Source organism: Lontra canadensis, unplaced genomic scaffold (genome assembly GCF_010015895.1).
Source record: "Lontra canadensis isolate GAN:19392208 unplaced genomic scaffold, GSC_riverotter_1.0 scaffold106, whole genome shotgun sequence".
Lineage (NCBI taxonomy): Eukaryota > Metazoa > Chordata > Mammalia > Carnivora > Mustelidae > Lontra > Lontra canadensis.
The window spans coordinates 3,430,877-3,446,790 of record NW_022631100.1 but is presented as its reverse complement, the minus strand read 5'-3'; the positions used below and the strand labels follow the sequence as shown (position 1 = coordinate 3,446,790).

Here is a 15,914-nt window from a genome sequence, read left to right as displayed (position 1 = left end):
CAAGCCAATTATTTTGGATGTAGCAGAACGGACTCTTGCATCAAACAGGATGTTGGACATTAGATAAGATATTGGACTGAATGAATTCTAAAGTCACTGAATCTTAAGATGCTCATTCCATGTGATGTGTTGAAGAGTTCCATTTTGACAAGTCAGTTCAAAACACAACTGACAAAGTCTACTACTCCGCAGCAATATGCTAAGCAAAATACTACTTGCTCTTTACGTACGGCAATCTACCATTATTTCTGATTAAAAGAAATAGCAGTTGGAAAATTTATAGGGGTCTTTTTTTTTAAGATTTTATTTATTTGAGAGAGAGAGAGAAAAAGAGCGTACATGTGAGCACAAGCAGGAGGAGGGGCAGAAAGTGAAGGAGAAGCAGACTCCCCACTGAGCAGGGAGCCCAACTCAGCCTCTATCCCAAGACCCTGGGCTCATAACCTGAGCCAAAGGCAGATGCTTAACTGATCAGCTAAGACACCCAGGCACCTCTGCAGGGGTCTTTTAAATAACATGCAGCTCACAGTGCTGTGACCTCAAGACAAACACATCCATTTCAACTCAGTGTGTGAAAGCATTTAGTTAGGGCACCTTGGTGGCTCAGTTGGTTTAGCGCCTGTCTTCAGCCCAGGTCATGTTCCCAGAGTCCTAGGATAGAGTCTCACATCTGGCTCCCTGCTCATCAGGGAGTCTGCTTCTCCCTCTATCCCTCCCTGCTGCTTGTGATATCTCTCTCTTGCTCTCTTTCTCTCCCAAATAAATAAATAAATGAAATCTTTTTTTTTTAAAGCATTTAGTTAAAAGGTTACCCTTATCATAATCCAAAAATTAGAATGTAAAATCTGACCAAAAAATTTTATGTCTCTTCAGGCACAAAAAAACAAACAAACAAACAAACAAACAAACAAAAAAAAAAACTGGGAACTACAGTGGAGGCATATATATTTTCATATACTTTAGGCATTTTATTTTTTTTTTATTTTTATTTTTTTAAAGATTTTATTTATTTATTTGACAGACAGAGATCACAAGTAGGCAGAGAGGCAGGCAGAGAGAGAGGAGGAAGCAGGCTCCCCACCGAGCAGAGAGCCCGATGCGGGGCTCGATCCCAGGACCCCGGGATCATGACCCGAGCTGAAGGCAGAGGCTTAACCCACTGAGCCACCCAGGCGCCCCTACTTTAGGTATTTTAAATGTAGAAGAGAATAAGGGGCAGAAAACTTATCAGTCCTACAGGAAATATTTTCCCCTTCTCTGAGCCCAAAGGGGCTCTATAAATATTTTTGACTGAATTGAACCACTGAAACACACATATCCCCCACACTTACAGCAATTCTGCCAATTCTACCAAGTGAAATGGCTTTTAATTCTTACTTTAATGCCACATCATTTTTGTTAAATGAGCAATATATCTTAAATTAACACCTCACTTGGATGCCTAAAACTATAATTTTCACATATACTAGAAACAGTATAACAACATTTAGCAAAGTCTAACTGGAAACTATCTTCCCAAAATAACTGAACACATTCAAAAGTATAAAATCATGGTGCACATGGTCCAATTTCTTTTTGTGCCAAATGTGGTTAGCCAGCTCCTTGCTTTTAGATGATGTGTTTGCACCTATTCATTTTCAAGTGGCTCTTGAACTAAAATAGAACAGCGAAAATATGAGTGTGACTCAAAATTGGACAAGACAGGCTGCAAGGACTATTAGGCATGAGAATTCAAATGACTATATAGTAGACCCATCACAATAGTAGAAACAGGAAAATTCTTAATTTATAATAAGAAAATGAATGTGAATAATTTAGAATTTGAATACTTATCAACTATAATTCTGAGCTTTGAAAAACCAAGCCAGTCTTGGGGAAAACAAACAAACAATCAATTACCATAGCCTCTATTTACTAAACAGTCCCTCCACTATTCCAGTTCTCAGGCAAGAGCCATACCAAAATGAATACATATGTGCAAGTATGTCCTTGCCCCTGAAAAGGGAACAAAAGGGCCTTAGTAATTCACATTACTTTAGTGGATACCTATTTTTATTTATCTAGCAATAATCTCAAAACACTCTTTTCTGACAATAAGCCCTCCTCCTGTTCAAACCTCAACACCATGGCCAAACAGATTCAAAGATGGACACTGAATACAAACTAATTAGACCAATTAACCCAATTCCTAAGATTTTTGGACTGAGGACCAGAGACTCCATCATGACACTTGTTTCTCTTACAGCAGAAACTTTTATGATGTAAACTAGGAATTGTTGGAGGCCATATTTTTTCCCATATGAAGAAAGCCAATATGCAGTGAAACAAAGTCCTAAATACACACAAGCAAGAGAGTCTTAGTCAAGTCCCTATCATTTTGTTTGAGAGAATCCTGAAGTGTAGCTCCAACTGTTCCCATCTTCAGTCTTGATAAATCCACTGTTCCTTTAATTCTATGAAATATACTTTCCAATAAATTCTTTTTGCATAAGCTAGTTTAAACTGAGTTTCTGTCACATGAAACCTCTTAAGTCCTACTATAAGTATAAGCTACCAAAAAGACATAAAAGAAAAACACACACACACACACACACACTTATTTTTTAAAAGATTTTAAGTAATCTCTACACCCAATGTGGGATTCAAACTCACAACCCTAAGATCAAGAGTCACGTGTTCTTCCAACTAAGTCACCTAGACACCCCATAAGATATATTTCAATAGGTTTCATATAGTAGTATGAGAACAAAAATGCAGGTGAAGGAAGAAGACAGTATCTAAAAAGTTGACAATTTCCCAGATAAACAGTATACTGGATATGATGAAAAAAAAGAAAAGGAAAGTTTAACCAACGAAGTATGGGTAGCTCAGTTGGCTAAGTGCCTTCAGCTCAGGTCATGATCCCAGAGTCCGAAGACTGAGCCCCACATCGGCTCCCTACTCACAGGGAGTCTGCTTCTCCTTCTGTTCCTCACACTGTTCATGCTCTTGCTCTCTCAAATATATATATAAAATCTTAAAAATAAGTATGGTAATAAAACAGAAACACACACACAAATCAACAGAATAGAATTGAGAGCCCAGGAAAAAAAATCCATGATTATATGGTCAATTAACAGACAACAAAGGAGGCAAGAATATACAATGGTGTAAAGATCGTCCCTTCAGTAAGTAGTGTTGGGAAAACTGGATAGCCACATACAAAAGGATGAAAGTGGACCACTTTCTTTTTTTTTTTTTTTAAGATTTTTATTTATTTATTTGACAGAGAGAGATCACAAGCAGGCAGAGAGAGAGGAAGGGAAACGGGCTCCCCGCTGAGCAGAGAGCCTGATGCGGGGCTCGATCCCAGGACCCTGGGATCATGACCTGAGCCGAAGGCAGAGGCTTAAACCACTGAGCCACCCAGGTGCCCCGTGGACCACTTTCTTATACCAAACAGAAAAGTAAACTCAAAATGCTTAAAGACTTAAATATGAGACCTGAAACCATAAAACTCCTAAAAGAAAACACAGGCAGTAGTCTCTTGTACATCAACCTTAGCAATAGTTTTCAAGATATGTCTCCTCAGGCAAGGAAAACGAGAACAAAAATAAACAATTGGGATTAAATCAAACTAAAAAGCTTTTGCACAAAGGAGACCATCAACGAAATGAAAAGCCAAATAAAGAAATGAAAGAAAAGAAAGAAAAAAGGCAACATACTGAATGAAACAGGGTATTTGGAAATGACATATCCAATATGGAGTTAATATCCAAAATATATTTAACAAAACCCATATAATTCAACACTAAAACAAACAAAAACAAATCCAATAAAAAGTGGGCAAATACCTGAAAGAACATTTTTCCAAATAAGACATAGAGATGGCCAATAGACACATGAAAAGATGATCAACATCACAAATCATCAGGGAAAGGTAAGTCAAAACCACAATGAGATACCACCTCACACAGTCAGAAGGGCTAGTATCAAAAAGACAAGAAGTAACAAGTGCTGGCAAGGATGTAGAGAAAAGAAAACGTTCATACACTATTGGTGGAAATGGAAATTGACGCAGGTACTGTGGAAAGGTGAAGAGGGCTTAAGAGGTACAAATTTCCAGTTATAAATAAGTCATGGGGCACCTGGGTGGCTCACTCAATTTAGCATCTGACCCTTGGTTTCAGCTCAGGTCATGACCCAGAATTGTGGGATCAAGCCCTACGACAGGCTCTGTGCTCAGTGTGGAGTATGCTCAAGATTCTCCCCCAAATAAATAAAATCTTAAAAAATTAATTAACTAATTGATTAATTAAATTAAATAAGTCATGGGGATGAAAAGTACAGCACAGGGAATATGGTCAATAATATAATAAGTCTGAATGGTAACACATGGTAACTACACTTCCTGCGGTGAGCATTTCACAATGCAATATAATTGTTAAATCACTATGTTGTACACCTATATTATATGCCAACTGTACCTCAATTAAAAATAAAAATACTCAAAAAACTGATTAGCTGAAATGACATAATGGAAAAGGAACAGATGTGTAAATATTGCTTGCCTCACAATGACTGACTAGTACTTTTACGCTGAGTAACACTTGCTATAAACAAACAAAAACCTGTATTAGGATGGTAAGATTTATACGTGACTGTTCCAGATCAGATTATTGTTACCAATTTTCTACTCCCTCCCTATTACAGATTTGTACATTTAGAGCCCTTATCATGTGATTTTGTAATAGCTCTCACTACAGTCAGTGGAGCAAAGTATTTCCCAGCCTAAAAAATTTGGGGCTTAGCCATGTAATTCACTTTGATCAATGGAATACCAATAAACAAAACTTGGTCAAAGACTTTAAATGTCTCAAGTTATTTGGCTTGGTCTCTTGAGCTCCTGCCATCTATCCTAAGAAGATGGTGGCCCAGGAAGTCAGGAGACCCAAAATGGAACTCATGACAAAAACCTGAATCCAATCCACAGAAGGAAGTAGAATCTCCCTCACAGACCCACTTGAACCATGAGTTAAAAACCTAATTGTTTGTTGTTGTAAGCCATCAAACATTTTGGCATTGTTATATAGCACTACCACGACAATGGCTGAGTAATTCAGTGACCTGTTTAATGTCTTCAGCAGGGGCACCTGGCTGGCTTAGTCAGAACAGCACAAGACTCAGTCTCAGGGTTGTGAGTTCAAGCCCCACACTGGGTGTAGAGATTAGTTAAAAATAAATAAATAAATAAATAAACGTTAAATGTCTTCAGTATTATTATGCTATCTTTAAATTAAATAAAAATCAGAAATAGCTAACACTGCAACTAACAAATCTATCTCTCAAGGAGATACTGATATGGCTTTTAACTACTGCCTAAAAAATCCAGTGGTTTCTGTAATTTTTATATTCCACTGAATTAAAATGTACCTCAACAGACTAACCTTCTAAAACTAATATTCAATTCTAGATATACTCAATTTGTAAAACTTTGACCCATGCATTATACTGTAGTTTAGAAAACCCTACTCAGCAGTATCTCCTAGGCAATAACATAGATGAAAAATATTTTGAAAATACTCTCAATTTTTTTTTTTAATCAGGATTGACTTTAACTCTAGATTTTTCTCTTGGCTTTTCTGCCATAATTATTTATGCAATCTATTCAAGAGTAAGGTTGATAAAATTATATACATTATATTATTGTCACTTACTGCCTGGAAAACTAAGGTCTGATAGCTATACAATTCAGAGTTCAATAAACTTGGGTTAAGACTAATAATCAGTTTTGTGCCCAGCAGGTACAGACATATGGTCAAGGGGGAAAAGAAATCCATCACGTGACAGAAAAGACCATCTACTAAGATATCCACTTCATAGTTCTAGCTCCCCTTGGTATAATAAAACCAAAGTTTTGTGATCTGTGGGCCACCATCTAACATTTGGCATGTTGTATAATGCTGCATAAAGCATACACCACACTTCTTTCTGCCCAATATGTCCATGGGAATGGTGTCTCAGCTTTATGAACACATGGGTTTCTTTATCTGAAAAATAAGGGATAGGGCTAGTTGATCTCCAAGATCTCTAAGCTCTAAAGCTTCTATATATCATTTATCTTCAAAGCTATGGCACAGAGAAAAACAATTTCTCTAACAAATTACAGAGCCAGAAGGAGAACACAGAAATCCTCAGTTGAGAAATCTATTTACTAGCATATTACCCTTCCAAGGACTGGTAATTATTACACTATTACAAACATTTTGAGTCTAATCCACTGTCTCTTCTGCTCTCACATAACACACTCTATGAAAGTATACGAAAATACAATACCAAGCAAAATTAAGAGGGAAAACTAGTGAATTCATGTTTACTGTGTATCTCCACATAATTGGCACTTAGTTAACAAAGAAATGGTAATTCCCAATTTGCTGGGTCTAGCAGAGAGAGACTCAAGGTAGAATCTAAAACTTCATAAACTGGGGCGCCTGGGTGGCTCAGTGGGTTAAAGCCTCTGCCTTCGGCTCAGGTCATGGTCCCAGAATCCTGGGATCAAGCCCCTCATCAGGCTTTCTGCTCAGCAGGGAGCCTGCTTCCTCCTCTCTCTCTCTGCCTGCTTCTCTGCCTACTTGTGATCTCTGTATGTCAAATAAATAAATAAAATCTTTAAAAAAAAAAACAAACTTCATAAACTTGGCAATCAGACATGGTTCCTAAGAAAACTAAGACACTTCACAATTACCTTCTTCATCCATTCAATCTGCACAAAATCAGCAGTGAGGGGCACCTGAGTCACTGCACCAAAACAACTAAAGAAAAGAAGGCAAATGATTTTTTTTTATTTTTTTTTTCCTTTTAAGTCTACAGGCAAAGCTCTGACTTCTGTCTTTGAAACACAGAGCCCTCTGTGTTTAGTATAATACTGAATGTTTGTGAGATATGCCTGACTTAACACCTTTTAACCCATCAGAAATTTAAATATGTAAGACCCGAAAACTTCTTGGCATATAGTATACATGTTTGTATGCGTTATGCATTTCTCTCTGCCTGGTTCTGCAGAATTAGTGAGCCACATAAAAGAATTAGAGTTTTTGAAAATCCCTCAAATTAACCAGGTTTCAAGAAAAGGCATTTTTCTTTGATTTGGAAGAATTTTTTTTAATTTATTTATTTGAGAGAGCAAATGTCACGTCACACACAAACATGAGCCAGAGGAGGGGCAGAGGGAAAAGGACGAGCTCCCTTGCTGAGGGGAGCCCTGTGTGGGGGAGGGGGATATTAATCCCAGGACCCTGAGATGGTGACAGGAGCCAAAATCAGACACTTAACCAATTGAGCCACCCAGGTACCCCTACTTTGGTAGAATTTGTAACAAGGAAGAGATACTATACTTCAGACTACTCTCTAATCTTTTGAGTAAAATGATTCAGCAGGTTGCTTCTGAGGAAAGTTGAGCAATATGAAAAAAAAAGTTTTAAAATCCTAAAAACAGGACTTCTAAATTGTGTTGTAGAAACTAAACAAAAACACAAAGGCACAGAATAATCTGAAGATATTAATATTTAGGAAATATGACATACCTAAAATTTCATGAGTAGTTTCTATGAATTTACATGTCATATGTCTACAAAAGCAAAGGGGAAAAAATTAAGTCACCATTCACTGGGAAAATTCAAAGTAAAAATTTTTCTAGTACTAGATTTTTCTACTTTACTCTCACAAGGCAACAAAACCCAAAGGTACTTTATCTAATTAGAAGAGCTAATTATTCAATGACCCCATACTACTTCGACTGAATATCCCACCTACTAAAGGATGTTTTTAAATGCCTTCTGATGTTTTAAATAGGAAAAGTGTGATAAAATACAAGCTACCAGAAATCCAATATTTGAGTTTCTCATGTTACTGAATTTGCATGCTGATGTCCATATTGGTATTTGTCATGTCTTTGAATCCTGGGTCATAAGCCACAACAGACTTGCTGCATACTGAGGGCAGAGATAGGAATATTAGAGCTCCATGCTCTAATACCACTCATACAGAATCCAGTTAATTTTTTAACAAGCATTCACTGTTGTTGCTGATGTTGAACACATATTATTTGACAAGCATAGTTACAGTCTTCTCCAACTGGATGTCTAAGAGACATTTCAAATTCAACATATTCAGAAATCACACTTCCAACCATTCCCTACCAACCTACCCCTCGCTCCATACTACCTTCCTACAGGTTTTCTCATCTCATTAATGACAATTCAATCCTTCTAACTCTGGCCAACTGTATCAGTCATGCTATTCCTCTTGTTCTCTTTTTCTCCTTTCTCAAACTAACTAACTCTCTCCACTCTCTCACCTTACATCTATACTATCAGGAATTACTTTGGCTCTATCTTCAAATTACATCCAGAAACCAATCATTTCTCACTACCTCCATTGCCACTACCAATTCCCAATCCCACCCATCATCATCCCTCACCCAGATTTTTCTAAAAGTCTCTGAAAATACTCTCTGCTTCTTTACTTGCTCCCCTATGGTCTATTTTCAAAAGCATCCAAAATGATCCTTTTAATTTAGTTCTTGCCAGTCCTCTAATCAAAACTGTCCAATGGCTCCCCCATATTACTCATAATAAAAGCCAAGTGACCTTCAAAGCTATTATATGCCTGTTCTACAAAGGCCCCTACTCACTACTTCCCCTACCCCATCTTACCTTACCTTTGTGACTTCTCTCCTTCAATTCTCCCCCTTGCAGACTCAATTCCATCTAAAACAATCTCCCTGCTCTCTGCTTTCTCTCAAACGACCCTGGCACACTTGCTCTGGCTGTTGCAAAACAGAACACTTTTCTCCCAGATGTCTGCTAACATGTTTACTTCCCTGTTCATATCTTTGTTCAAATCTCATCCTCCTCAGAGAGCTACCCTGATTGCCTTATCTTATACTACTTCCCCACCACCAATTTCCAATCCCCATTTATCCTGATCTACTTACTTTCTTTCCCAGAACACTTATTTTCTAACATAAAATCTAATTTACTTTTGTGTCATATTTACTGTTTATTGTCTGTTTCTCCCAGCAGGATGTAGCTTCTTCAAAAGTAAGGATAATTGTTTTATTCATTGATATAACCCAAGAACCTAGAAGAATGCCTGGCATATAGCAGACAGATAAACATTTGCTGAATAAATGAACGAACGACTATCCAAGATTGAGTAAATTCAAAGTTCCTAAAACTCAAGAGGCCATATAGGACCCCATAGCCTGATCAGAACTTTGACTCTAAAGGATGATAATAATAGCAGTGACAGTTTTTTCCCCTGGGTAAATAACCCGCATACACTTGACATTACATGGAACTTCCACAGGTTTAGGATATAATGAGGTAACTTTTAAAAGAAGATAGTAAACTAAAATGTTAGAGACCTCCTCACCAAATTTCCCATTCATGCAAGGAAAACAAGAACAATAACAAGTCAACCATATTAAGAAATTATTGTTGATATTTCTGAGAGCATGAAAATGGTGGTACTGTCATGAAAGAGTCCTTGTCTTTTGGCAATACATAGTGAAATATACACAAATTAAATAATAGGCTGAGATTTGCTTCATAAAATCTGGGTGGGCACAGAGGAAACTAGACTGGTCATCATTTGATAACTGCCAAAACTGGTAAAAGGCCTCAGGAATATTTATATCATTCACTTTTATTTTGTATGCTTGAAATTTGTATTTTATATGCTCAAAATTTGACAAAAACAGAAGAAAGTAATAGTACAGAAAGTAAAGGGGAAAAAAGCCTATATTTCCTTTAGCACCTAGCACATTATATGGCACGCAAATAAACATGATGAGAAAATAAAGTACATGTCATAACTAAAGAACAGTTCCTATAAAATCCCACAATGACAAGAGCAGATTAAAACAAAAATGAGGGGCCCCTGGGTGGCTCAGTGGGTTAAGCCTCTGCCTTCGGCTCAGATCATGATCTCAGGGTCCTGGGATCGAGCCCCGCATCAGGCTCTCTGCTCGGTGGGGAGCCTGCTTCCCCCCTCTCTCTGCCTGCCTCTCTGCCTACTTGCTATTTCTCTCTCTCTGTTAAATAAATAAAAGATCTTTTGAAAGAAAGAAAGAAAGAAAGAAAGAAAGAAAGAAAGAAAGAAAGAAAGGTAGGTAGGTAGGTAGGTGGATGAATGCCCAAAGTAAGGCCGTCCTTCAGAGTAAAGGAAAAATGGCATGCAAAGCAATGGCCACACTGACCTCAGATCTGGATGACTGAAACAGAAAGGGGACAACCCAAAAACGTTTCCACCTTTTTACAAGATAAAAGGCACTGTACTTTATCCTATAAAGGTCATTCATATAAATTCAAAATATAATCAACAGGGACAAGAAAATGTGGCTGAAATTTTATGTACCAAATAATACTACAGCATAATTAGAAGGAATACTAATAGAAATGTTAAGGATCAATTTGACCAGAAAACAAATACAGCAGGAAGAAAACAGTATCTCAACCTCAGAAAGGTCAAGTAAACAAAAAAATTTTAAGGGCAAAGAAAATTTAAATCTTATAAGTGCTAACGTAGTATAAACTAGATATACATGGGCACCTGGGTGGCTCAGTCAGTTAAGAATCTGCCATCAGCTCAGCTCATGATCTCAGGGTCCTGGGACTGAGCCCCATGTGGGGCTCCCTGCTTAGCAGAGAGTCTGCTTCTCCCTCTCCCTCTGTTCCTCCTCCCTGTTCATATGTGTGTGCATTCTCTCTGGCTCTCAAATTAAAAAAAACAAACAAAACAAAACAAAACAAAACAAAAAACACTCTAGATATACAAAATTTGAATCCTTCAAAACAATTTGCATAACCTCTGGAAGCAGTTTCAACAATTTCCCCAACTGATTAATTCTGCTCTAGTAAAATGATATTAGCCTATGGGGCTTATGGTCAAAAACAATTTTTTGAGAGCCACCCATCTAGATCATGTACAGATAAATGTTTGGGTTTTGTTTTTAAATTCACATTCAAGTAACTAAAAGTAAAAACTTAATGGACTAAGTGCAGAAAAGTATAAATATTCCCATCAGGAAAAGAAACTTATTTATGCCGGCTTATTCTACTAATGTGCCAAAGAGTAAGATGTGATGTATGTGTTTCACATTCTAGGAATACCAGATTTTTAGCTACCACCTACATAAGAGCTTATATAAAAACATCTCAAGTACCTATTTTAGTTTGATTTTCTCTTGCTTCTTACTCTTACTTGCCACAAAATCTCAAATTATTAATAAAAACAAAGAATAGGTACCTGAGATGTTTTTATGCCATTAATTCCCAGTACAATACCGTGAACCCTGCTGATCAAAAAGGAAATGAGATTTTTTTTCTGATTACTACAAATATTTTCATTTTGTAAAAATTTATTTTCATGTAACCTAAACCAATCATCTTAATAAATCAAAATATTATACCTGATTTCAAAGAGGTGAAACCTATTTTAAATTTGCTCTCAAATCAAGTCCTTGAATATAGGGTTTATTTTATTCCACTCTAAAAGACAAAAGTAATATCACAATCTGCAAAGTCACTGCAGGACTGTGTTTATTACTTCATGAAACTCTTAAAAGGTTTATATACAAAGGTGTTATAAACAAGATGTAAACCATATGTACCATGGATTTAGACATTTTAATCATTACAGCACAAAAATGTAAATATTAAAGAAAGGTAGCATATATTTGTCAAGAACTAAATCATTTTATAGTCTCCAACTATACTCAACACTTTAGAACAGTGGTTCTAAAGGAGAGGTAAAGGAATCCCAAATATCATGGATAGAAAAGGGATAAAGTACTAGTCATAATAAGACTCGATGTTGTGAAAAAAGTTCCTAGTTGGCTGTGATATGTATATTCAACCATTTTAAATATGCCTATCCTGAAGGACTTACACTACAGAATCTCCTTATCTAATTTAATTTACACAGTATTCATTCAACAATTATTAAGTGACAGGCATTATGGCAAACAATGAAAATGCATTCAAATAAAATGGGATTCTCTGCTCTCCAGAAAAGATGCCAACCACATGCCCAGAACTCCAAGAATATCTATATAGACCACAACAGATTTTTTTAAAAGTAAGACAGCAGTATTGTGTTATGCTTAAGAAACAGGTAATAAAGCAGTATGGCAGTGAGAAGGTTATCTATGTGCATCAGAGGAGTGAATAACCCTAATTAAGAAGTGAACAATTCCATGGTTTTCCAAAGTACATTAAGTGGATGGGCACCTGGATGGTTCAGGTAGTCAAGCATCTGACTCTTGATCTCAGGGTTGTGAGATGGTGCCCACATCAGGGTACCACACTGGGCATGGAGTCTGCTTAGAATTCTCTCTCTCCCTCTGCCCCTCCCCCTTCTCTGAAAAAAAGAAAAAGGCAGGGGTGTAGGGGGGAAGGAATACATTAAATGGAGCACCAAAGGAGTCTTTCACCAAGAGAGATCTAAACACATCTCCCACTATCCCCCATGGGTGAGATGGGGTACTGAGTTTGGGACTAAACCTACTACTAAACCTAATATAAGAGTTCAAGCTCTAATAAATATTGACAATGGGGGCCATTAAAGCCTGACTGTTAAACTCTCAACTATTAGAATCAAGTTCACACACAACTGGGTTTAATCCTGCTTCCACTATTTACAAACTTAATGACCTTAGGTAAGTAAATCTCTCTAAACTTCAATTTCATTGAATTTAAAACAGAAGAAATAATAATCTACCTAAGAGTTGCTGGGAAAAATTAAATAATGTTATGTAGGTAAAAGCACTTAGCATACTGCCTGGCACTTAAAAAAGCTTAATATATATTAGTGATTATCATTTATTGTTCTTTTCTATAATACTATGAACCCTGACTCAGTTATTACAGAGGCATTAGCAGTATCACCTACCTTCAACTTATTTAAAGATTTAGTTTGACCCACAACCATCTCTTATAATACATCTCAAACTCGGGATACCTGGGTGGCTCAGCTGGTTAAGTACCTGACTCTTGATTTCAGCTCAGGTCATGATCTCTGTGTAGTGGGACTGAGCCCTACACCAAGCTCCGTGCTCACTGTAGAGTTTGTTTGTCCCTCTCCTGCTGCTCCTCCCCCACTAAATTATTTTTCTCTCTCTCTCCAATAAATGCACAAATAAGATCTTTAACAATAATACATCTCAAATTCTATCTTACACTATGATCAATTCTGGGCTAGCAAAGATCTTCCACCATAAAAATGAAGAAGAAAAAAACTTCACATTCAAAAAGATTCAGATTATGGGTACTTAACCGAACCAAAAAAGCAAACTTCTTTTGAAATAGATTTACTATAAGATACAGGAAAACGTGTTTACAAAATTTCTAGTTGATGTTCTCAGGACATTCAAGAGAGAATTATATACATGAAACTAGAGCACAAAGTTATGAAGGAAGATTAGGAAAAACTGCAGAGACAAAATAACATGATTTCCAAAGGCAAAACCACAACAGATCTGGATTAGATACTTCAGCAGAACATATAAAAAATGATAAAAGCTTAAAACTTAACCCAGGATGGATAAAAGAATTAAGAAATATAAATGCTGAGTAAGAGAAATATGAAATCAGATCCAAAAGAGATAAGTTAAAAAAAAAAAAAAATTCCCAAGGAAAGAAAAAAAAAAAAAACTGAAGTGAGAACTGTAATATTGCAGCCTATAATAAAAATAATTCTCAGGGCGCCTGGGTGGCTCAGTGGGTTAAAGCCTCTGCCTTAGGCTCAGGTCATGATCCCAGGGTCCTGGGATCAACCCTCTCATCGGGCTCTCTGCTCAGCTGGGAACCTGCTTCCCTTCCTGTCTCTCTGTTTGCCTCTCTGCCTACTTGTGATCTCTGTCAAATAAATAAATAAAATCTTTTCTAAAAACAATAATAATAATTCTCAAACTATACCAGGTGCAATTCTTAGCACTCTACATAAACCCTTTTAATTCTACCCTCAAATAAGTTTATTATTATCTCCATTTTACAGATGAGTAAACTAAGGAACAAAATGCTAAGAACCTTGCCCCAAGTCGCTAGTATCATGGCACAAATTGGAAAACAAGCAATCTGGCTCCTCACTATACAATGCCTCTCAAAGAAATATTAGGAGGAGACACTAAGTGGCTCCTATGGATCCCTGTGCACTCCTTCACAGCTCCTCTCAACCTCAACTTTGCCGTGGCTTCCACTGGTCTACAAATCCTGAGGATCATCCTAATGTTGCTTGGCTGGGTGAATGCTCTGCTGTCCTGTGCCCTGGCCCTGTGGAAAGTGACTGCCTTCAACAGCAACATCACTATGGCAGCCCAGGTGGTGTGGGAGGAGCTGCAGAGGTCCTGCATGGTGCAGAGCACAGGTCAGATGCAGTGCATGGTATACACCCCACTGCTCGTGCTGCCCCAGGACCTGCAGACTGCTCGTGATCATCCTCCTGTTGGCTCTGCTTGGTCTGTTGGCTACATGGAAGACAAGGACTCCAAGGCCCATTTGGTGATTTTCTCTGAGATCATCTTTATCATCTCAGGGATCCTGCCCTGATCCCCATCTGCTGCCAGCCCACATAACCATTTAGGACTTCTACAACCCCCAGGTAGCCAAGGCCCAAAAGTGGGAGCTGGGGCCTTCTACCTTCTACCTGGCCTGGGCAGCCTCTGGCCCTGTGTTGCTCAACAGAAAGGGAGCTGCTATGCTACACCTGCCCAGCAGGCTAGGGTATCCCAGGGCTAGAATATGATATGGTCTGACACTTGGAATCCACCACATATGTCACCTCTCAGAGTCCCTCCAAGTACCCCCACTAAGAATTATATCTAATTCTGGTAGAGTACTGGGGACTCCCTTGACAGTAAAGCCTAATGCCCTGAGCTGAAGACATTGAAACAGTGATTCAGATAGCTTTGGGGCCATTTTCATCTTTTTTATTTTTCCTTTTGGGGGGAGGGGATTTTTTAAAATTCATTTGATAACCTAACCAAGAAATTCAGACTCTCTTCTGGGCTCTGCAGCTGGTATCTCTCACCTTTACATGATGGAGTCAGGGAGGTGATGCTTCAATTTCTGGATCTTTTTCCACCCTGGACATCCCCATCTTGGAGGCTTACCTGGAAGATTACCTGATGTTCAGTCTGTCCCCAAGAGTCCCTCCTTACCAGTCAAGACCTATGGAATGCCCAGGGGCTCTTGAGCCTCATAACGCCTTGAGAAGCAAGTGGAAAGTTACCAAAAAACACCCACCCCCAAATCATCTGACCTCTGGCTCTTCTATCCTGAGTCACATCACAGGATATGCTATCCACCCCTGACCCTCTCTCCTTCAGGCCTTGCAAACTACTGTCATGCCTTCCTACACACACACTCACCAGTTTTTGCTAAATAAAGTGTGTCCTGTCTTGTTAAAAATTTGTATCATCTTCTTTATCACTTGGATGAAGAATTAAGAACCATAATCTACTGATACTTACAACAGGAGATTAGAAATAAGGCAACAGTGAAAAAGTATAAAATTTCAAGGACATAAAGTAGAGGATGATAAAAGGAAAATCAAAAGGCTTGTCACATAAAAGTGAAAGGATTCAATACTATACTAATTATAATGAAAAAAGACATCAAGGGGTACCTGGGTGGCTCAGTGGGTTAAGCCTCTGCCTTCAGCTCAGGTCATGATCTCAGGGTCCTGGGATTGAGCCCCGCATTGGGCGCTCTGCTCGGCAGGGAGTCTGCTTCTCCCCCCACCCACCACCCCGCCTGCCTCTCTGCCTACTTGTAATCTCTCTCCCTGTCAAATAAATAATAAAGAAAGAGAAAAAAGACATCAACAAACATAAGCAAAAAACATAAATCTCTTTAAATATAAGAATACAAAAA

General features: G+C 38.0%; 1 protein-coding gene and 1 pseudogene across 6 annotated transcripts in view; one reads left to right on the top strand and one right to left on the bottom strand.

Annotated features, from left to right (window-relative positions):
- The window catches only part of RABGAP1L (RAB GTPase activating protein 1 like), a 736,622-nt gene that overhangs the window by 679,654 nt on the left and 41,054 nt on the right, over positions 1-15,914 (bottom strand). The window contains exon 1 of one of the 6 annotated variants that reach the window (XM_032838757.1): positions 5,960-6,003. The exons of the other annotated variants lie outside the window; for them this stretch is intronic. The gene's annotated coding sequence lies outside the window, so the exon portion shown is untranslated. Of the gene's footprint in view, positions 1-5,959; positions 6,004-15,914 lie in introns of those variants that run through there. 6 annotated transcript variants of the gene reach the window in all.
- On the top strand, positions 14,136-14,761 carry LOC116855801 (annotated as a pseudogene).